We start from the raw sequence: 23,820 nt of genomic DNA on the forward strand, positions 1-23,820 counted from the left end.
CATCCGCGAAGTGTTGGCGATACATGGCAGCGACTGGCTGCAGCCACACCTGGATCAGGCGGGAGGCGATGGCCCAGGAGCACAAAAGGCGGACGAGGCCGGCCCTTCCTCACCCAAAAAATGCAGGATTACACCACAGAAAAAAGCTCTCAGGAAGAAGCCACAGAGGAGAGAGCGGCCCCCCGGGGGCATACCAACAAGGGCAGATGACCACAGCGAGGCTACCAGCAGATTGGCGAGCGGTGAGCATATTACCAGCATTGTAAAAGAATGTTTTAAATCCATGGCTCCCCTGTTGCTTAAAGGTATAGGGCAGGGGGCAGAAGGGCCAGGGGAGCAGCGCCAGATGAGGCATCAGGCTTGCCATGGCACTTATTGGACCCAGGCTGGGCGTGGAAGACGAGAATACAGGGGCAGGTGGCGCAAAATGCCCACGGCAAGCAGGGATCTCCTGTTGCAGCATGGGGATAGAATAGTAATGCAAATATCCCAGCACACGAGGGTCCAGTTACCGATCCATACAGCAGGAGATCCCCCAGCAAGGCGTCATTAACCACAAGAGCCACCGAGTTAGCTTGTCTCATCCCTCTGGCAGTCATGGAGAGGATATGGCGTAAATAATTTATAGACATTTTCTCCCTGCTTGAGATCCAGCTCGAGGGGCTGGACCTCACAACCTGCGACAAGAAGGATGAGGACAGAGGGAAAGGCGCAACAATAGAAAGGAGCGGGATGGGTGCATTTAGAATTATGGCATGCATCATAGTTGAAAGATTCCCGCACTGCGCTGCAGATTTATGGCTCTACGAGGCCAATATTCACTGGGCACAGAGGCAGTTTCCCAGGGATGCCTGGCTGGAATATGACAAGGGTTTCAGGCTTAAGATGCAGAGACACCCTGAAATGGAATGGAATGAGGAGGATGTTTCTGGTTTTATACATAAGATGCTAGTGGCCAAAGAGGTAAAAGCTTGGGCGGGAAAAAGCGACCAGTCCTTTCGGAGTTCCCACAACAAGGTAATGGGCAGGCCATTTCACAGGGCAAAGCACAGCGCAGGAAAGACCCCCGTCCCCCAATGGAGCCACGGCCATTTGCTGGAAATACGATGCCGGGGACTGCTCGTGGGGCGTTGCGTGCAAATTCCAGCACACATGCTCAAGCTGCGGTGGGGGGCACCGGCAGTGGCATGTCGGAGCAAGCAGGAGTCAAAAAGGGACAAAAAAGATAAGAAAAGGAAGCACTAGATCCAGGACAACAGGTGGGGGGGATTTATTAGGCCTGCAAGATTGCCAGCTGGCCAGATCCCCAATTTACACACAACAGCTGCGCAGACTAGCTAACAAATACCCTAACAAAGCAGACGCCACTGTCCTAATGGGAGGTTTTGAGGAAGGTTTTGTGATCTCATTTACGGGCTCTCTACCTCTAGAGGGGGCCAACAATCTAAAATCCGCAATGCATTACCCCGAGGTAGTGTGGGCCAAACTGGCTAAAGAGAAATCCTTGGGCAGAGTTGAGGACCCTCTCCCACCACAATTGCACATGGGTATAGTGGTCTCCCCCCTGGGTGTGATCCCCAAGAAGGAGCCAGGCCAATTTAGACTCATCCACCACCTCTCATTTCCTGAAGGGTCCTCCGTGAACGACGGGATTGCCACAGAAGCTTGCTCAGTAGGCTACGCCATCAGTGGACGACACAATTGACCTGGTAAAGGCAGCAGGGAAGGGGGCACTGATGGCCAAGGTGGACATTGAGTCTCCATTCTGCCTCTTACCTGTTCACCCCTCCAGCTTCCACCTGTTGGGCTTTCAGTGAGAGGGGGACCTGTTTATTGACAAAGCAATGCCCATGTGTTGCGCCATATCGTGCAGATATTTCGAGCAGTTTGCCACCTTTCTGGAATGGGCCCTTCATGACAGACACCCAGGGGAGTGGGAAACAGCATTACTTGGATGACTTCATGTATACGGTCCCCCATATGCGGGGACGCTCTAGCAGCTTTTGAAGAGCTGTCTGGGATACTGGGGGTGCCCTTAGCATCCAAAAAGACAATGGGCCCAAGACCAACCACAAGACTTACATAGCAGGGACGGCCAGGCTGCCTGTGAAAAAGGTGAAGGATTTCAGGGAGGAGATCAGGAGCTTGTGCGGCCGGAGAAAGGCAACACTCTGCGAATTGCAGAGGCTCAGTTTCGCGGCCAGGGTCATGCCTGCTGGGAGAGTTTTTGCCAGGCGCTTGACACAGCTGACATCAGGCATCACCCACAAACACCACCACATCCGGCTAGGGGCTGGGGTTAAACAGGGCCTACTTATATGGGACAAGTTCCTCAAAAACTTTAATGGCATTTTGATATGGAGAGAGGGTTGGGTGATGGCCAGGCAGATAGCCCTGTTCACGGATGCTGCAGGAAGCTTGGGCTTCGGGGCAATCCTGGGAAAAAGGTGGTGTGCGAGCCAGTGGCTGGAGAAATGGCACAGGCTGGGCATCACCGGTAACATCACATTTTTAGAACTTTTCCCAATAATAATAGCATTGACAATATGGAAACAGGAGCTAAGGGACATGAAGCTGACCTTGTGGTCTGACAACAAGGGAGTATTACAGGCCATTAACAAAGGCGCAGCGAGGTGCCCTGACATGTTGAGGCTAATGCGACAGTTGATTAAATTGCAGCTGGAGGGGAATCTGGAGCTGAAGGCTCCCCATGTGCCAGGGATGGAGAACACGGCGGCGGACGCCTTGTCACGATCTCAGATGAAGCGATTCAGAGAGCTGGTACCAGGGGCAGACAAGGCGATGACCCCTTTCCTGGCATATCTGTGGGACCTGGGGGGATAGATCTATCCACACGGGTAAATGAGGCACTGACCCCAGGGGCGACTAGAAGGTACAAGAAGTATGCAGCCACAGTAATGAAAATTGGGGGCATACAATCACTCAACGACAGGGTTGGGACACAAACAGCCGTGGAGAAATTTATACAGTGAGCATTCAATAACAAAAAGACAAGGTCATGGGCACAGGCCCATTTGGCGGCCATAGCCCATTTTACCAAGATCCACATGGGGGAAGATCCCACAGCATCCCTATACCTCAAAGCAGCACTGAAAGGGTGGAGAAGAGCTGAAGGGGTAAGGGCGGACACCAGGCGCCCTATTGATTTTAAAAAACTGGGCCAGCTACTAGATTCATTGGTATGGGTTACAAAAGACAGTTTCGAACCCCAAACACTTCTGGGCGGCATTTGCCACGGCATTCTTCGGTGCCTTCCGCATCAGCGAATTGGTGGCTCCTAGCAAGCGGGGCCCGGTCCAATGGTGCCTCCAGGCCACGGACATCAGACCCACGGTAAAGGCAGTAGAGATTCTATTAAGAAGGTCAAAGACTGACAAGGCAGGTAAGGGCACGGTTATACGGCTGCAATGCATTCCAGAGAGCAGGTGCTGCGCAGTATGCTGCCTGGTCAAATACATGGTGACCCGCCCGGCGGGTGAAGGATCACTCTTTTAAACACCTGGATGGGAGCAACCTAAGCAAGTTCCAATTCACTGCAGTATTGCGCTGGGCCCTCGCGAAGGCCATGCTCCACCCTGAGTTCTTTGCTCCCCACTCTTTCAGAATTGGCCCAGCCACCTTGGCAACGACAGCGTCATCCAAACCAAGGAATTTACGTATCGTGATCAAAGAGTTCCACTTAGAACTCACACTAACTGTAACACATCGAACATTATATATGCCATCCTTTGCCCATGCCTGCTAATATATGTAGGTCAGAAACAGCAGAAGGCGAAGGCCAGAATCCTTCAACATATGAGCAGGATAAGGTGCTCAACAGCTGGTGCACCTCTAGTCGAACATTTTTCAACAGCCGGCCACACACCAGAGAGTCTAAAGTGGGTAATTCTAGAGAAAGCTACCTTGGGGCCCCGGGGTGGTAATATTGCAAATATTTTGAATATACGGGAGTTGAAGTGGATGTTGAGGTTTGACTCCATTGAGAATGGGCTCAATGAACAAGATAGTTCTTTCTCACAACTGGCAACCTTGTCTCTTACTTGAATGTCATGACATCGGCCCTATATGGTATACATGTAATTCTATCTTATGACATATAATACATGTAATTTTATCCAATGCTCTGTAACAGGTGAATCTGGATAGCTTTTACCTTCATGTGAACGGGATGCAGTTTAACTTGCACCTTGTTTATAATATTGCTATTGTGTAACATTTCCGATAATTGACTGGTGGCCTTTACCCTCATGTGAGAGGTACGCCATGCCATGTTACATCCATTGCCATTGACATGATTTTGATGATACAGATATGTCTTCGTCCAATTGACATGATTTCGATGATACAGATATGCCATCACCGTCCAATTGTTTTCTCATAAGTGTTTTTACGTGTCATTTATGTCACTTATGATTTTACATGTTGTGAATGACAAAATAATTTTGAGATTATTACCTTTCTCACAAGGATCCTCTTGACTCACGTGTAATGTCAATATTCTCAAGATGCTTTCTCACAAGTGTTTGGTGCATCCTCCTTGTCAATTATGTGCCTTTATAGCGTATCTGTGTTTTAATTATGAGTTGTAAACATGAGATTGTTATCTCTTCTCATATTGCCTGAACCAGCGTGTACTGACAATACTTTTAAGAGATTCAACACCGTCCATAGTGATTCCTTCCCTCCGTAGTCTTTTCTCTATATCCATTTCGGTGCTCCGCACCACGTGACTCCGTTGGCATGGGGATATACCTCAACCCGGAACGAAGCATCGCCATTGCGATCCATGCTCGTTGCGGTCCCGGACTAACTCCAATCCGGTAAGCGCCCCGCTCACAGTGTAGGTAACTACGTAATGAGGTACACCGCAAGAGGCTGGTCTGTTACAGTATCTCCTTTATTGTCACTGCAGCTATTGCCACGAAGCAGTTTCCGACTGATCCGGACTTAGAGACGCGACCCCCAGCACACAAGATCGTTTCTCGATCATTGCTATCTGGTGAGTCCCGCTATCGGGTTGAGTTTAATCGCATGAGCACTGCAGCACTCGCCCTTTTACTAAGACTCCGGTCTTCTAACCCCCTTTTTCAGATTGACTCCCGTAGCACCTTTGTGCACCAGCCTGACCCCTCCACGATCGCCACAGGACCGAGTTCCTTTGGTGAGTTCAATTTCAATACACTGGTGGCAGCATTAGCAATTGTCCACCTGCTAACGTGGGGGTCTTTTTATTTTTATTTTTATTTTTATTTTTAATTTTGTAATTTTACAATCCTTAGCCTTGACTCCATTCACTGGGTCAGCAGAACACGCACCAATTGGGGTCGTCACCCTATTAATTTGTGGTAATCCCCTCTGTCACTCTAGTATCCGGGTATAGTATGTGTTAGTCCGAGTATAGTAATCGTTATTATATTTGGGCAAGTGTTTAGTGATTTGCAGTTTTTTGACTATCTACAGCTCTTTCACTTTAACGACGATCGAATTGGATATGGCACTATGATCTGATTGTATGCCTCTTTATGGTTGAGTTAAGTCGAACTCTTTGAATCCTTGGTTTTTGCTGTCCGGTTGCTGTGGTTTTGGACTGGCAACACTCCCTCTTTCCTCCTTAGTACTTTCAGATAGTACTTCTAGTCAGTTCATATTTACCCAACTGTACTATATGGATCCACTATGTATCAAGTTTAATAAAGCCACGGACATTTATATATGTGGCCTATGAATTTTATGTCACATGGATTGCCCTTTTCCCTACACCTCATGTGTTTACTGATGTGCCGCCTTTTGTTGAAACTAGTTTGGGATTCATTTCCATATTTTAATTCATATATTCTACATTGAATAGGTGTGTCCCCCTTTCCCCCGTCCTGATGAAGACCCTACAGCAAGGATAAACCTACCTGCGCATAGAGGGTCGAAACGTCGACAACCCACCTTTATCACCAACTCCACGCCCTGATTTTTCATTTGTTGAACTTGTTGGAGTATGCTTTTCATTTGAAATATTAATCAGAACCTTGCGGTCCGCATTCCTACACATATTGTGTAACATGGACGAGTAATGCCAATTGTTTGATTTAATTGTCACGAGAAAATTCTCCTTCTTCCTCCCTCCACTATTTCCTCACTTGAACACTCCCCCATCCCTTGCTCTTTTACTTCTTTGGGGCACTTCATGATTCATGTTCCAAATGTAAATATACGTTATATACTTGTCATAACCATTCACATTGTGATTAAAACAGTGTGAATAGACTTCGTTTGTGATTTGTTTATTATAGTCTTTGTACTGTATATTGTCCTTTGATTACTGGGACTCTCCCTTCTTAACACCTTGGCAACGCAGCATGGCATGCCAGAGGAAAGGATTCAGGCTGTCTGCAGATGGCGGTCTCGAGCCTACAAGACTTACATCCGGCCTCAGCTGTTGTAGAGCAGAACAAGCGATGAAGGGGGGGCTAGTCACTTTGGGGTGCCGCACGGCAGGGTGAGCATCAAGCAGGGCAACCTTGGGATGCCGCACAGCAGGGTGTCAGAGAACATCCCCCTTCGCCCAATACTGCAGACAGATGCAGACAGAAGACCCGGTGCTGCTGCAGGCCACCTTATTGTGCAATTATTTTTTCAGCAGGAATTTGCCCCAGCTGGAATGGGTATTAGGCCATTCTTTCCTGTCCAGGATGGAGACATGGTGGCAGCAGTCGGGCCACAGGATGGCAAGCAAGCCCAAAGCAACATGCATCTGCTGGCTGGGGCAGCCAGGGATGAAATGGAACCACCTGCCAGCAACACTCGACAACCTACTGGCAGACTCAGCATGGCATCCGGACGTCCTGATCATTCATCTTGGCGGCAACGACCTGGCCCAAATGGGATGCAAAGCCTTGGGGCAGGCCATTCAGATGGACCTCACCAGAGCAGCTACATGGTTCGGCGACACGACTGTCATACGGTGCGAGATGGTAAGTAGGAGGCACTGGAGGGGCGCAGATTCCAACAAGGCGGTGGATAATGCCAGGAGAAAACTGAACATTGCAATGCACAAATTCTGCAAGACCAACAGGTTGGAATCCATCAGACATGGTCTAATCCACCCAGGACACCAGGAACTGTACGGGCCAGACGGGGTACATCTTTCTGATGAAGGGCTGAGAGTTTTTTGGGACAATCTGTGGGGCGCAATGGCTCTCGCAGGTTGCAGATAAAAAAAAAAAAGAAAGAACTTATCATGGGGGGGAGCCGCAGAAAGACGTTAGCCTCCCTGCGGTGTAGCGGAAATTGGTACAATGATTGGATAAGGAGACACACCAACGGGCGGTGTGTAGGATGAGAGCCACACACTTTTGGATGCCACATGGCAGGGTGAGGGGCCACGCCAAGGAGGGGAGTAGCAAAAGGAGACGGCGCTCGTGGCCCAGACCCGGCCGGACGGCAAGGCGCAAAAGGTAGCGAGCTGGGGGCCTAACTCCAGAGAGAGAAGCTACCCTCCACTACACGCAGAGGGCGTGAGTGATCAACCACATGGTGGTCCCAAAAAATAACCAACAAAGAGGACTACCAAGGACTAACAAAAGGAACTGGTTTGTGTGTGCCATTTACGAACTGATATGTACGGCAAGAATATCGGCCCAGGATGGTTTATGACATGTATGATTTATGACCAACATACGGCAGTTCGCAAATGACAAATGTATAACCAGCATGTGTACAATCCTAATAAAACTGTGGCCAACAATGACCACAACAAATACACGCATTGTTGGCTAACTTTATTGGGATGATGGTATATGGGGCGGGGGGCATAGGTATGTCTTCCAAAGAAAGGGATCGGTGCGAGGGTTATGGGTTCTACAACTCGTGTCCCTGTGCACGGACAACAATACGAAGTCCTGGTCTCCATCCCGTCCCACACTGAGAAAACTAGCATGACGTGAGCGGTACTGGCACATTGCACAGGGGCATAAAACGCCCACTTTACATAGGAATCCCCCACTCGCCCTCTCTGTTAAGTCTATCACACTATTACCCACGGACTGCCTACCACAGTGCCTGGGTTTAAACCCCACACTGCCTCCGTTGTGGAAGTAACAGCCTCGTAAACTGTTCAAAGGCACTGACCCAATGTACCATAGCAGGAAGCCCAAGACACGCACAACAAGCATTGGCATAGCCTCGTGGTTCCCAAACTGTGCGCCGCGGCGCCCTGGTGCGCCGTGAAGGGAAGACAGGGGCGCGGCGCACGATGCGGGAAAGGAAGTGTTTAAGTTGCTGTTAGACCTGACATCATTGGCTTGAGTCTCTCCTCCATTCGTTCTGTTTTGCCTTTACTGTTTTTCGATGTTTTGCTGGTATATGCTTTGGGTGCCGTGTCACTGCTGATCAGTGCCATAGCGCAAGTGCTCCCTATGTTAAATTGATGTATCTATTGTATCCATGTTTGGCTTATTTGGTTTACTGTCAGTCCCTAGTCTAGTGCACCAGGAGTGCCGGGGCTTGTAAATACAAATGCCGCTCGTGGGCTTGCAGCACGTGTTGTGCCACCCACAGGAGCGGCCTCGTAAAAGAATGTCTACGGGTCGGTCATTGCGAGACCCACGTGCAGTCTTGTACTGTCACGCAGGCTGCGCAAGTATACCTACTTGCCAGCCCCTCCAACCTTCCCCTGACTTCATGTTAGTCACCCCTATGGTAGGCCCGCGGGCAGGGTGCATTGTAAGTATAAGGTAGGACACGCCTGACCAAGTTGGCATGTCCTAATAGTGAATTACCGCCATCTTCGTTCTTCACTATTGCGAGGTAGCCTGCTCTCCATTAGTTAGAATGGGCCGCCGGGATTATTAATGCTATGATCCTAGCTAGCTCGGGGAGCATGGTGCAATGTCGAGTTTGGTATCCCTGAACTCGGGGTTTAATTACGCATCCGTTGGTATGGATGGTTTTTGGACTCCAGGTTTGAAAATAGCACTTTTAGAAAGTGTCTATTTTCTTGTCTAACCATATCTGGTTTCTGCTGGTCTTGCATGTGTGTGACAGGAGCTGGGTGGCTCCACAGGTCTGGATGGGTCAGTGTGGAATGAGTGGGACGTTTACGTTGAGAGTAGGGGGAGAGTAGTTGTTGATAGCCTGCCTTGCCTGATACAATGCCGGTTCCACCTCCTGCCAAGCGGCTGATGGCTCTGTGCCTGCCATGGACGATCCTAGCCCCACCTCCTGCCAGGAGGCCGATAGCTCTGCTCCTGCCAGTGTCCATGCTGGCTCCACTTCCTGCTGGGCGTCTGAGGACCCAGCCCTGCTCAGTGAATAGGCCAGGTGCTTCTGCCTGGCTCCACCCACAACAGACCCAGGATGTTGGGAAATCCCCTTCATGGACAAAGGGATCAAAGACGAAAAGGGGTATAAGAGGAGGACCCCTGAACTAAGAAATCAGATCACTTCTGACAAGGAACCCTGTAACCAAGGACAAGAGGCCTGCTGATCTGAGAACTTGCCTACCCCTTCTGCCAGAGTGCTGTTGTTGGGGGAATCCTGCAGTGCTTCTTTATTTTTGCCAAGGAACCAGGAGAGAGGAACTGTGTGTGTACTCTCACGCTTGCTAAGAAAATCTCCAAGGACTGGAAGAGTGCCAGTCTCCTGCTGAAGTCACAGGGCTAAAGGACTTCACCTGTTAAAGTGCTATTTGCTGGAAGCGAGAATCCAGCACCTCTGAAAGAACCAGCAATCACGACGACCGGACGCCGGGCCCGACCGACGCCAGCAGCAACGCCAGTGAGTGGGAGTACGGCTCTAGCTCCAGAGGACCTCGTGTCTGCACCGCTGCTGATCACATCACCTGTGTGCCCTTCGACGCCGTGAGCGCTGCTCACTCTGTGCAACCGCATCATCGACGACGCCTGCTGAGGCCTCATCGACACCGAAGACGCGACGCCGGATTGCTCGACGCCGCTGATCATCGTGTGCTCCATTTTTTCCTAAGGTACTGTGTTGTTGGGGGTCCGTGTGACTCCAGGCTCGACGTAGCGCTCCTCGCCGTCGACGCCGAACCTTTGGATTATCTTTGCCTCGACGTCGTGTAGCTCCCGTGTGGGTTACCCTGTTGCTAAGAACTGTGTTTCCAAGAAGAAGATTTGCTTGATACTAAAGACTTTTGTGCTAAAGAAGAAACTACCTTTGAACTATCCTTTTTCCCTTCCCAACGTATTTATTCCGATTGTGTACAGTTTTGTCGTTATTTGGTCTTGTGCTAAGCCTTATATAAAAATACTTATTTTTATAATACTACGGTGTCGTGTCCATTTGTAGTGTATTCACTGTATTACTGTATGTGGTCATAATTGCTTAACACACAGCCTCTGAGATAAGCCTGTTCTGCTCTGCCAAGCTACCAAGGGGGTGAGCAGGGGTTATCGAAGGGTGTGATCCCCTTGCCCTGACTAGAAAAGGAGTGTCCCCATTTGTCAGAAGTGCATACCTCTGCCAACTAGAGACAGCCGGTTCTAACAGTTGCACTAAATGTGTCACTTTCGCCCCCCGCCTCCGTGAAGAATAGGTTGCTCTGCCCCTAGTCTCGGCCTTTCTGAAGCAGAGCATCACGGCGGCAGGGGGTGCACAAACAGCGCACACAGGACTCGGCTACAGACATAGCTGTGAGGCCCGCCTGCCAATGAAGATCCAGGCACTTCTCACTCAAAGGCAAAAGATGATGCCCATAATCCCGCATTTTGGCGCCTGGCAGTTCTAACCATTAAAAAAGACAATCACCTCTTTCAGCTGCTGATGAGCTGTGAAAGAGATACTGGTCAGCGGCAGAAGGGAAGGAGTTGCAGCACAGGAGGGGGGTCATACTCTTTGTGAAGTCATGAGCACCTTCGGTTATTTAGATGCAAATAGCATTGAAAGAGTAAATGAAACAATTTTTTTCATTTTTTCCCCCTCAATTTTTATATAGAGCAAACCCAACCCAAACATATTTAAGTGCTTTACATGAACACCAATGACATTTCATAAACACATGTTCCTTTTTTAGATACGGAGAGATTAAGTTATTTGCCCAGGATCACAGGATGTTGAGCCAAAACCAGAATCAAACCTGATTCCTCAGTTCCAAAGTCGGTAGCTCTGACCTCAAGCTTCTCCCCTCCTCTACCCATGCTCAGGACCTGTCCAGGGAGTACACTCTTAATATCTATGTCATACATCTGTGGTTCCCAAAGTGTGCGCCGCAGCACCCTGGTGCGCCGTGAAGGGAAGCCAGAGGCGCCGTGCCGCTGTGCAGGATGTGGGTCTGAAAAAAATATATAATTATCCTCAAAATGTGGTGAAACTGCGAGCTGCCAATTTTGGAGCTGGGGAACCGGTTCGACCCTCGGTGTCAACTCAGAATCCTGTGTCATTCTGGGCAAATCACTTAATCTCCCAGCGCCTACAAAAACAGAATACATGAATGTATCCTTGTGTAACGTGACTGGTGATCTTTGAGTCGAGTTTGCGCTATATAAATCAACACCAAAAAAATTAATAAATAAATCCAGCCAACCAAAACACAGAAAAAGGGTAAAACTTTTCAAATGTCAAATGACATTCACGAATGTTCCTATTATGACAGATTTTTCAAATTCATGTGCAACGTTGTACCAAGTCCATTATCAGGCAGAAAAATCACATTATTGATGAGATATATTTTGGATTCTTTAAATGGTGGAATCATTTAACGATTGGGAGAGAGAGAGGGTGTTCGTGCGCTGCTTAATAAACCTGTGGCGGTATCCCAGTGTTCTCTCTGGGAGCACAGATACGCATAAAATGACTGTCTTTAACCTCCATTGGGTGGGTGGGTGCAGGGTCAGGGTCCTGGTGGAGAGGATTGGGTGGGTCGGTGCAGGGTCAGGGTCCTGGTAGAGAGCATTGGGTGGGTGGGTGCAGGGTCAGGGGCCTGGTGGAGAGCGTTGGGTGGGTGGGTGCAGGTCCAGGTCCTTGCGGAGAGCATTGGGTTGGTGGGTCAGGGGCCTGGTGGAGAGCGTTGGGTGGGTGGGTGCAGGGTTAGAGGCCTGGTGGGGAGCGTTGGGTGGGTGGGTGCAGGGTCAGGGGCCTGGTGGAGAGCGTAGGGTGGGTGCAGGCTCAGGGGCCTGGTGGAGAGCGTTGGGTGGGTGGGTGCGGGGTCAGGGGCCTGGTGGAGAGCGTTGGGTGAGTGGGTGCGGGGTCAGGGGCCTGGTGGAGAGCGTTGGGTGGGTGCAGGCTCAATGGCCTGGTGGAGAGCGTTGGGTGGGTGGGTGCAGAGTGGGGGGCATGGTGGAGAGCATTGGGTGGGTGCAGGCTCAGGGGCCTGGTGGAGAGCGTTGGGAGGGTGGGTCGGTGCGGGTCAGGGGCCTGGTGGAGAGCGTTGGGTGGGTGGGTGCAGGGTAGGGGGCCTGGTGGAGAGCGTAGTGTGGGTGCAGGGTCAGGGGCCTGGTGGAGAGCGTTGGGTGGATGCAGGGTGCGGGGTCAGGGGCCTGGTGGAGAGCGTTGGGTGGGCGCCTTATGCCCTGATGCAGCTGCACTCGGCCAGCTTCTGACTTTGCCTCACTCCTCGTTGAGGGGTCGTCACTTGTGACTGCTGCATGTTGGAGAGTGTGAGGGAAGAAGGGTGCAAGGCAGAGGGGAGAAGGGTGCAAGGAGGAGGGGAGAAGGGTGCAAGGAGGAGGGGAGAAGGGTGCACGGCAGAGGGGAGAAGGGTGCAAGGAGGAGGGGAGAAGGGTGCACAGCAGAGGGGAGAAGGGTGCAAGGCAGAGAGGAGAAGAGTGCAGGGCAGAGGGAAGAAGGGTGCAGGGCAGAGGGAAGAAGGGTGCACGGCAGAGGGGAGAAGGGTGCACGGCAGAGAGGAGAAGGGTGCACGGCAGAGGGGAGAAGGGTGCACGGCAGAGGGGAGAAGGGTGCACGGCAGAGGGGAGAAGGGTGCAAGGCAGAGGGGAGAAGGGTGCAAGGTAGAGAAGGGTGCCAGCCAGAGAGGAGAAGGGTGCAAGGCAGAGAAAAGAAGGGTGCAAGGCAGAGAGGAGAAGGGTACAAGGCAGAGGGGAGAAGGGTGGAAGGCAGAGGGGAGAAGGGAGAAGGGTGCAAGGAGGAGGGGAGAAGGGTGCACGGCAGAAGGGAGAAGGGTGCAAGGCAGAGAGGAGAAGGGTGCACGGCAGAGGGGAGAAGGGTGCACGGCAGAGGGGAGAAAGGGTGCAAGGCAGAGGGGAGAAGGGTGCAAGGCAGAGAAAAGAAGGGTGCAAGGCAGAGAGGAGAAGGGTACAAGGCAGAGGGGAGAAGGGTGGAAGGCAGAGGGGAGAAGGGTGCAAGGCAGAGGGGAGAAGGGTGCAAGGCAGAGGGGAGAAGGGTGCAAGGTAGAAAAGGGTGCAAGGTAGAGGTGAAGTAGGGTACAAGGGGAAGGGGGAGAAGGGTGCAAGGTGGAGGGGGAGAAGGGTGTAAGGCGGAGGGGGGAAGGGTCCAAGGGGGATGGTGATGAAGTTAAAAATGTGCCCCCCCACCGAAAACATTTCTGAGGATACCCATGATCAGAGCCCACCTCACGTAAACGTCTTGTAACGCCACAGAGCTCCTTGAGCCTTTCTCTAGCCTGGTTACTTTTAGTGGGAGTGCTTTATACTACTCTATGTATGCATTGAAATGTACTTTCTAAGATCTTTGGGATTGCAAATAAAGATTTATGACAGTGATGGCGACTCTCTGAATCCTTCATCACGTCTAGGCTTGTTTCTTCATGTAGACCAGTGGCTCCCAAAGGGTGCGCCGCGGCACCCTGGTGCACGGGTAAAAAAATAGCGGGGAGCCACGGCCAACTGACAATTAGGTCAAGGGAGCCACGGGTCAAAAAAGTTTGGGAACCACTGGCATAGCCAATAAGTCTCGCTTTTGGGACCTCATAAGTATTTAGTTTTGCAGCCCAATATCCTTGGTGCAACAACTTCAGCTGTTGCATGGCTAAACCTTGTACCTTATAAGTGTTTAGCCATGCAACAGTCGATGTTGTTGCACCAACGATATTGTGCTGCAAAACGAAATACTTATAAGGTCCCAAAAGCCAGACCTATTGGCTATGCCAATGCTTGTTCTATTCACTCGCTTCTTGGAACTGCGGTTACTCCCTGGAGCCCTCACGACAGCCACCACTGGCCTGGGGGCCAGGTCCTCTGCTGGCTGATGTGAGTGGGCGAGCTTTGCTTGGTGCGTGAAAGAAAAGTAATCACCGCGGCGCCCCCTTCTCCCTCCATTCACCCGCCCGGGAGCGGCCTTCCTTTCCGAGAAGCAAGCGGCTGTAATTGCGGCCCACAGCCGGGTCTGTGTGAGGCGCGCGCTGATGGGCGCGTAGGGAGGGGGCAGATTGGCCTGTTAATGGAACGCTTTAAATGCACGGCTCCCGGCAGATCACGCTTAATAGATTCTGGCCTGTGTTAAGAGCAAAATCAGGGCTGGCTGAACGCATCTAAAAATACAAAGGGGCACAAAGCATTCAACTAAGGGGTGGAGGCGCTTATCACGCAGTAACGATGGAACTATTCTTGGCTTTGTGAAAGAGGGATGAGTTGAAGGCGAGGTTAGCATGCTGTCTGTGGGAAACAGATGCGGGAGTCCAGGCAGCACTAGCTGAGGCCTGGCTTTCGGAGCTCTGTCACTTTCAGAACGGCCGCCCTGTTTGATCTTGGTCCATACCCGTCGATTCACGCGCATTTGGCGGGTGCCACACTATTATCAATAATAAAGACCCACTTAAAAAAGCAACACGCATCCATAAACTTTACAAACCCGCATCCCCTCCCAAAAATGTTTTTTTTCCTTCCATTTGCTTTAGTGTTTTCATGAGGATGTTAAGGGGTCCGGGTACCTCAAATTCTCAGACCTGCTTGTTATTAAAAAAGAGCATTGCAATGGGACCCTATTGGGCCCTCTATCCATTTCCTTACAGTGACATGCGAAACACACGGATCGATTTTTGAACAATGATTGTAAACAAACGTTAACGTACTGTGTGAGCGATTTGCTTACTGTTTATATTTCGCAAATGATTTCATCCTGCTTTACCTAAGAGTGTCTGCTATTTCCAGAATGTTGTGTTTTTGTATGTTTTTTGTATAGTTTATTAATCATGTAGAGAGAGTATACATTGAAGTGAATTGCTTCTGGGCGCCTCATTTATGAAAAGTGACGCATCGCTGCGTGAAAACAGCGATGCGTCACTTTTCACTGCGCACACCTTGCGACATTCCTGATGCGTCATATTTAATGTATGACGCATCATGTCGCAAGGAGTTACAGATACGTCAGTATTTCTGACGTATCTGTAAGCGCAAAAGTGACGCATTGCTGGAGTGTGTCACAAAAGTGACTCAACTCCAGCAATGCGTCCTTTCACATGGGGAAAGCCCCATGTGAAAGGGCTTGCGTCAGTCTTACGCCTGCTGTGAGGCAGGCGCAAGATTTTGACGCAACAGCGTCCTAAAAGTGACGCATTGAAATCTCATAGATTTCACTGCGTCACTATTACGAGGCTTTTTGCGGGGGAACGCCCCCTCTGCATACATTACACCTGACGCAGGTATAATGTGGCGCAGGGGTTTAAAAAGTGACGCATCTACCTAGATGCGTCACTTTTTAAATATGGCGCAACAAGGCGCATTTTTTACACCGCTGGTGCGTCACAAAAAGTGACGCACCGGCGGCGCAAAACTGACGCAAGGCCTTCATAAATAAGGCCCTGGGGGCCTTATTTATGAAAAGTGACGCATCGCTGCGTGAAAACAGCGATGCGTCACTTTTCGCTGCGCACTCCTTGCGACACCAATGATGTGTCATATTTAATGTATGACGCATCATGTCGCAAGGAGTTACAGATACGTCAGTATTTCTGACGTATCTGTAAGCGCAAAAGTGACGCATTGCTGGAGTGTGTCACAAAAGTGACGCAACTCCAGCAATGCGTCCTTTCACATGGGGCAAGCCCCATGTGAAAGGGCTTGCGTCAGTCTTACGCCTGCTGTGAGGCAGGCGCAAGATTTTGACGCAACAGCGTCCTAAAAGTGACGCAGTGAAATCTCATAGATTTCACTGCGTCACTATTACGAGGCTTTTTGCGGGGGAACACCCCCTCTGCATACATTATACCTAACGCAGGTATAATGTGGAGCAGGGGTTTAAAAAGTGACGCATCTACCTAGATGCGTCACTTTTTAAATATGGTGCAACAAGGCGCATGTTTAACGCCGCCGATGCGTCACAAAAAGTGACGCATCAGCAGTGCAAAACTGACGCAAGGCCTCATAAATGAGGCCCTGGGTGTTTATAACATTCCAGGAATGAAAGTTCTTGATCTGAGGCTAAAGGCAGCGCGAGTTTCTTGCAGTGCCTGGCAGTGTGGCCAAAAAGTTATTCAGAATACATGGCCATCCAATCCTTGGCCTCTTTGTAGAGATCACAGAGCAATAGTCACCTATTCCAGTTGGAATAGTGATCCCGTGGAAGTTAAGTGTGACGGAAGTACACAGTTGTCAAAATATTGAGAAGCTGAAAGTAAAAACTGCGCAGTGCTTACAGGCCAATGGGCGCGCTGTGTGTTTGGGCGGTGGTGAAATGAAAGAGATGTGAGGAAGTGAATTCACGAGAGATTGGAAAGAGGGTGCTGAAGAGGAAAGTGATGAGGTGTGAGATGTGCTGATGAAGGTCAAGTGGAGCAATGCCACTAGGTTTCGCCTATGTGACATCTATCAGCTTTGTCATTTTTTTTACATGTGTTTAACAGAATTTAAAGGGAAAAAAAGCCTTATAAGCCAGAAGTAATCCACCCTTGTGTATAGTAACTGATAAAAGCGCTCCAATACCTTCGGGTCGAGTTGGCGCTATATAAGACAGTAACATGTTGGTGTCGTCTGTTATAGCCCAACCCCATGCCCTTGTGATGGCACAACCAAGCAAAGCACACTGCACTTTATGCTTATTTGCCCTCTTTACCTGCACCTTCGCTTACATTATCTTAAACCTGTTTTTAAGAAATATTCTGTTTTCACTACTGCCCAAGCCATGAAATTGCTATTTGCACTTGATACTTTGGACATCTGTTTTTTTACCGCTACCTTTATTCTAAAAGCTGTGTCCCATAGGAAAAACCTGGTGTTTTAACTCTGTTTTTTTTTTTTTTTTTTTTTATATTTGACTGTCTGGCCGACATTTGTTCCCAATTGAACTGCTTTGTTTATTGTAATTGGTGTAGTCTGTTTTGTATTTTTATTCTGTATTTTTAATACTGTATGCTTTTATGATTGTTCTTAATAATCGAATAAAGCTTTGAAATTTGAATTTGACAGTAACATTTTAAAAAAAGAGCCCTTACAGTGGGGGAGGGTAAGCACTTTGAGGGGGGGAGGTGGGGAGACCGTACGAGGGGCTAAGACCTATGCACGAGAATGTAAACCTTTGTATGATAGGTGGTCAGTATTAATTGAATGAAACGCCTTGATACATTTTGCATTGATTGGCCTGTAAATAAGAAGTAAGTCGACCTTCTGTAATGTAACTGGTCTCCTGTAAAAGTGCTACAATACTTTGGGGTCGTGGTCTATATATATCGAACTGTTCCTTTAGAATCCCTATGAATGTACTGAGCACTCTGATCTTTTTTGGATGAGATACCTTCTGTGGTAGATAGTATTTCAGACCAAACCCCTAACCATCTCCCGTGAGGAAGCATTAACTGCATGATCACAATTATCAATGCAGAGTAAAGGACCCAGTCAAGCAACAGTGCCCAATGTAGGTGCCCGGGCCGGGCCCATGCCAGAATTTTCAGGATAAACACATATTAATTAAATACGTTCCCATTCTCTTACTTGTATGTCCATTTATTTTGTGTTGTTACACTGAAATCCTGGCATGGATCTCACCCTTATGGGTATAAGTTGGAAATCCCCTCCTATAGGCTTTAGGCTAAGCTTTGCATACAGCAGTATCCTGGCCCCTGGTGCAGACAGAGTAGCAAAATAAAAGCACCCCTTCCTGCAAGACCTGGAGAAGTTCAATAAGCACTGATGTATTCAATTTCTCTGATCAGGATATCTTTAATTTTGTTCTGTTTTGCAATCTTTATTGTGTCCCTTGAAGACAATGCATCTTTCCTCTACTGAAAGGGAAGCTGCTCATTCAGGCCAGACCCGCTTTTATCTTTTTACAAATGTTATCTAATTAATGTGTTTATTTTAATATTGCCAGATTTTTAAGTCTGCTGAGAGGCTTAGAAAAAGAAGGGGGTGATTGGCACTTGGTGTATATCGTATGCGTGTACGGATATTTTGATGATTTTTAAAAAAGTTTTTGTGCCACCTGTATTTTTCTCCTTTTTCTCCTCACAGTTATTATTGGCATTATTTTGAATCTATATTTTTAACTGTTTTTGTGTTTTTATCATGCCGAGATTATTTCTGCCTCAGTTTACTTCTTGCTGCGACCTGTGTATGTAAATGTCTGCCATGAAATGTTTTTATTGTATGTTTGTATCTTTTACGGTTTTTATGAATCGATTAAAGATTATCTGACTGACTGAAATGAGGAAAAAACGCAACTCTGCTGAATTTTTTTGAAAGTGTTTATGTAATGAAAGGAGAAATAGACTCTCCGGAATCTGTCATTTTATTTGCAGTCTAGGGCATTTAATGAGCACAAGTCACAATACACATGGTCACCATTCATTGTTTATAGGGATGGGGAGATTAAGTGATTTGTCCAGAATCAGAGGATGTTGAGCCAACGCTGAGACTCTAAGCTGGTTCCCTAGTTCCACAGTCAGCAGCTCTGGCAGTTACTCCACACCCTCCTTGCAGAGTTCTCTAGCTCAGCAGGGCAGATGTGAGTGTTTAAGTGGCACCCTTAGTTACATAGCCAGCACCCTTCCAAGAGCCTCCCCCCATTTTTCCATCCACCTATAGCCCTAGTTATCACCCTTTTCAACATAGGCCTCTCTCTCATTGAAGAGCTAACTGGTCAAAAGGTATGCTGGTCAGGTCTAGGATATGGTTGTATGCCTCATTCTGTCACCCCCTAATGCCAATAATTCAGATATCACTTGGTTGTTTTGAAAAAATATAGGTTATATGTAAATGTAAATGTACAGGAATTTATATAGCGCAAATCACCGAGCGGTTGCTAAGCGCTTGCTTAGAGAATCCGTCCTGGTATTTCCCTGTGAGATAACCCCAGCAGGGTATCTGCAAGGTGAAAGCCAGGCATCCCACCGCGAGGGGCCGTTGTGGAGATTAAGCAAGCTATTGCCCAGAGTCGCAGAGACTGAACCCATGAATCGAGTAGGCACCGGAGCGAGAATGTCGAGTCCATGGACATTTTTTTTTTTTTTTAGGACTCAAGACCCTGCCGAGCCGGGAATTGAACCCTGGTGCTGGGCTGACCTCTGCTTCCAGGTCTGCCTCCTCTAACCAGTGAGCCACACTTATAGGTTATAGATTTATCACCATTGCTTTCACTATCAAGCATGGTCATTCAAAACTCAAAACTACGTCCAGCAATGTATTGCATTTCAGTACATCTAGGAGTGCTCAATACCCCTGATGATGTGCTGAAACATAGTAGCGGGCAGGTGGCACGCAACACTGTTAGGGGGCGCCTGATGAATGTGTGTTGAATTTGAAAGAGGCCTACGTGGGAAGTGTTCTGGTGTTATGCAGGAGTAACCATAGTGAAGCTCTTGCTTTAGCGCAGTGCGTTCAGTCATGCAAGGCAAGGAACCATGTGAGAAGTGAAGAGCATGCATTATATATTCGGTTATTGTTGGTTCGGCATAAAACTGCCCGACTAGGGGTTTCTATAGGTCCACCCTTTCATTAGAATGGATAGTATGTGATTGCACACGTAGTTATGGAGGCAATCTACTTAATCACATAGGGGAGAGTACTGCGATCCGGATGGCGGGTGAAGAAAACAGCAAATCATATTGGATGATTTAAGGACATTGAAGGCTTTCTCATGATAGACATTCATGGTATAGACTGTAGAGCCTACATGGTCCATTTTGAAGGAATCTGCAAGCATGAGCTGTATAAAGCCAACAGTTGAAGGTGAGGTCAAACATCGCACATAGGTAATGTAGGGTGGTTGACATAGCAAAATGGTGGTCCATGAGTAAGGTATGATGGCTGCCATAGCTCAATGGCGGTGCATAGGTAATATAGGGTGATTGCCATAGGTCAATGGCGGCACACAAGTAATGTGTAAGTAAGCAGCACATGGCTAAAGTAGGGTAATTGGCATAGCAGAATGGCAGTAAAGTACCTTAATTTTACAGAAGCTGTTGCCTCATAACATCTAAATCATACAAATGATTTAGGTGATCACATCTTACCTGACCATGGTGCACTGAATTGGGTTCCCTTTGAGGCCAGGATGCATTTCAAAATCACTTGCATGACCCAAAAAGCGGTGCACCACAATACCCCTCCTACCTCTCCCAGAAACTGACCCTATCAGGAGAAAAGCGATCCTCCAGAAGCTCGTTACTTCTCAAGCCACAAAAATTCAAGAAAAAAAAACCTACAACTGTTCCTTATCTGGAATGGCCCCAAACATTTGGAACTCTCTACCCACGAGATCAGATGCAACCCATCCAGATCCCTCTTCCGGAAAGCAGTAAAAATGTTTCTATCCAACAAATTCCTCTCTCACTGAGGACTAAGCCACTGGTACCCCTACTCCACATTAAGCATGGGCGTAAAATCCGTTCCGTTCACGGAATTTGCGGATTTTCTGCAATTTCGCGGTCCGCAAATCTCGCGAAATTGCAGAAAAATCCGCGAAATTGCGTGCGGGACGGATTTTCAAAAACTGAAGTACATGAAGCATTTACAGGGTTACAGCAGGTGCCCAAGTTGAAGCTAATTTCTTTGTAACCATTTACAAAATGGTTACAACGAAATTAACTTCAACTTGGGCACCTGCTGTAACCCTGTAAGTGCTTCCTGAGCAGCGCCTCCAGAGTTGTTGCCTACTTGCAACTATTCTCTGACCCTGATCTGACTCTCGAAGCAGGGTCAGAGAATAGTTACAAGTATGGCACAATGCTCCAGGCTGTCACAAAAATTAAACCACAACAGGAAGCACTTACAGATAAGGAAGCAGATGCCAGACTTGAAGCTCAAATTCAGTAACACATTAGCCAGCCCCCGGTTGAGGCTGGGCAGGTGTGCTTTCTCCCCATAATCTACAGTGGTGAACCAGAGGGTGCTGTGATTAACCAGAAGGTGCAGTTGTGAACCAGAGGGTGCTGTTATTAACCAGAGGGTGGCAGTGGTGAACCAGAGGGTGGCAGTGTTGAACCAGAGGGTGCTGTGATGAACCAGAGGGTGGCAGTGATGAACCAGAGGGTGACAGTGATGAACCAGAGGGTGGCAGTGATGAACCAGAGGGTGGCAGTGATGAACCAGAGGGTGGCAGTGGTGAACCAGAGGATGTCAGTGGTAAACCAGAGGATGGCAGTGGTTAACCAGAGGGTGCTCTGATGAACCAGAGGGTGGCGTTGATGAACCAGAAGGTGGCAGTGATGAACTAGAGGGTGGCAGTGGTGAACCAGAGAGTGACAGTGATGAACCAGAGGGTGGCAGTGGTGAACCAGAGGGCGGCAGTGAACCAGAGGGTGGCAGTGGTAAACCAGAGGGTGGCAGTGATGAACCATAGGGTGGCAGTGATGAACCAGATGGTGGCAGGGGTGAACCAGAGGGTGGAAGTGGTGAAACAGAGGGTGCTGTGATAAACCAGAGGGTGGCAGAGGTGAACCAGAGGGTGGCAGTGGTGAACCAGAGGGTGGCAGTGATGAACCAGAGGGTGGCAGTGATGAACCAGAGGTTGGCAGGGGTGAACCGGTGGGTGGCAGTGGTGAACCAGAGGGTGGCAGTGATGAACCAGAGGGTGGCAGTGATGAACCCAAGTGTGGCAGTGATGAACCAGAGGGTGGCAGTGATGAACCAGAGAGTGACAGTGGTGAACCAGAGGGTGACAGTGGTGAACCAGAGGGTGCTGTGATGAACCAGATGGTGGCAGGTGTGAACCAGAGGGTGGCAGTGGTGAACCAGAAGGTGGCAGTGGTGAACCAGAGGGTGCTGTGATGAATCAGAGGGTGGCAGTGGTGAACCACAGGGTGGCAGTGGTGAACCAGAGGGTGGCAGTGATGAACAAAAGGGTGGCAGTGATGAACCAGAGGGTGGCAGTGGTGAACCAGAGGGTGACAGTGGTTAACCAGAGGGTGACAGTGGTTAATCAGAGGGTGGCAGTGATGAACCAGAGCGTGGCGCTGCTAAACTGCCCGGGAGCCCTGTGGGTATGAGCCCCCGCGCTGCTGAGCTGCCCAGGGTTTGTGAGCTCACGCGCAACTGAACTGCCCCGGGGCCCAGTGGGTGTGAGCCCCCGTGCTGCTGAACTGCCCCGGAGCCCTCTCAGTGTGAAAATCATTCGTGCTCAATTGCCTGGGAGCCCTCTGGGTGTGAGCACACATTGTGCTAAGTGCCCCCCTGCCCCCAGTACATATATACCCGTACCGCACAGCACCATTATGCTCTTGCACCGTGAAGTCTGGTGCCTGGATGCTCCTGATCTGTGTAGGTGGTACTACCGTCTGGTGCAGTCAAAATGTAAAGTCATAACTTGCTACACAGCACCAATAAACACGTGTCCCCCCTGGCACCGGTATGCACATGTACCAGGCATGGAGCACCCGCATGCCACTGCACCCTACTGCCCAGCGCCAGCATATGCCTGTACTGGGCAGTTTAGTATGAGATGGGACTTTGTCCAGCAGCAGCAGCTGCATGCGCCTGAACCCACTGAGCAGGATCAGAATGGCTTTGTACCAACACGCGCAGCAGTGCTATCTTGGACATCTGAAGGATTCTAGGGTCCTGTGCCAAATGTATTTTTGCATCCATGAGTTTCCCGAGCGCCATCCCCATGTAGCTCCTGTGACCAGGAGGCTGCTTTCTCCTCATCTGCTGCTCTGCTCGGTCTCTGACCCTTTATAAACAAGATGCATGTGAACTCGCATAGAAGCCCCGCCCGTTTGGCCCCGTCCACCACACACTAGCGGTGTGAAACGTCTTCCCGCCCGTCCTCACTATAATGGCCAGCTCACTCAAGGGACATCGGCGCCTTTTGGCACGCTGGCGAAGTTACAGGCACACGTGGTCACATATTTGTGCAAATGGCACAAAAATGTGCGAGTTCGCGGGAAAATTCGCGAACTCGCGGATTTTTTTTGCCATTTTGCACGAATTCGCAAATTTTGCCCATACTTACTCCACATCCCCACATAACCTGTGCATCACTACCTCTGGGTTAAAACTATGCCTCTACTCTCCCCCACCCTGTAGGTCTCTCCCTCTTCTACCTCAGAACCTAGCATTCACATATTCCACTGTATATTGTTTTGCTTACATCTTTTATGTTCTGATACTTTGCATTTTTATTTACTAATATGTAACCTGAGTAATTGCTGCTATTTTGTTTACATATCCCACTGTATATCGATTACTCTATTTTATCGTTACTATGTAGTTTTATTTACTCTTTATGTTCCTCGTGTTATTCAGTTGTGCTTACTATGTACAGCGCTTTTAAATCCTTTGGGTCATGTGAGCGCTATATAAAACTCATCAAATGAAATAAATAAATAATAAATAAATACTCCTGTACTATATAACCTAACTCAGTGAAAACTAGGAGAGATGGACTGTACATCTGGGGACAGGAGACTGGCATTGAGTGTTGCTAGTCCATGAAGTACTT

This window comes from Lissotriton vulgaris, chromosome 10 (assembly GCF_964263255.1).
Source record: "Lissotriton vulgaris chromosome 10, aLisVul1.2, whole genome shotgun sequence".
NCBI classification, from domain to species: domain Eukaryota; kingdom Metazoa; phylum Chordata; class Amphibia; order Caudata; family Salamandridae; genus Lissotriton; species Lissotriton vulgaris.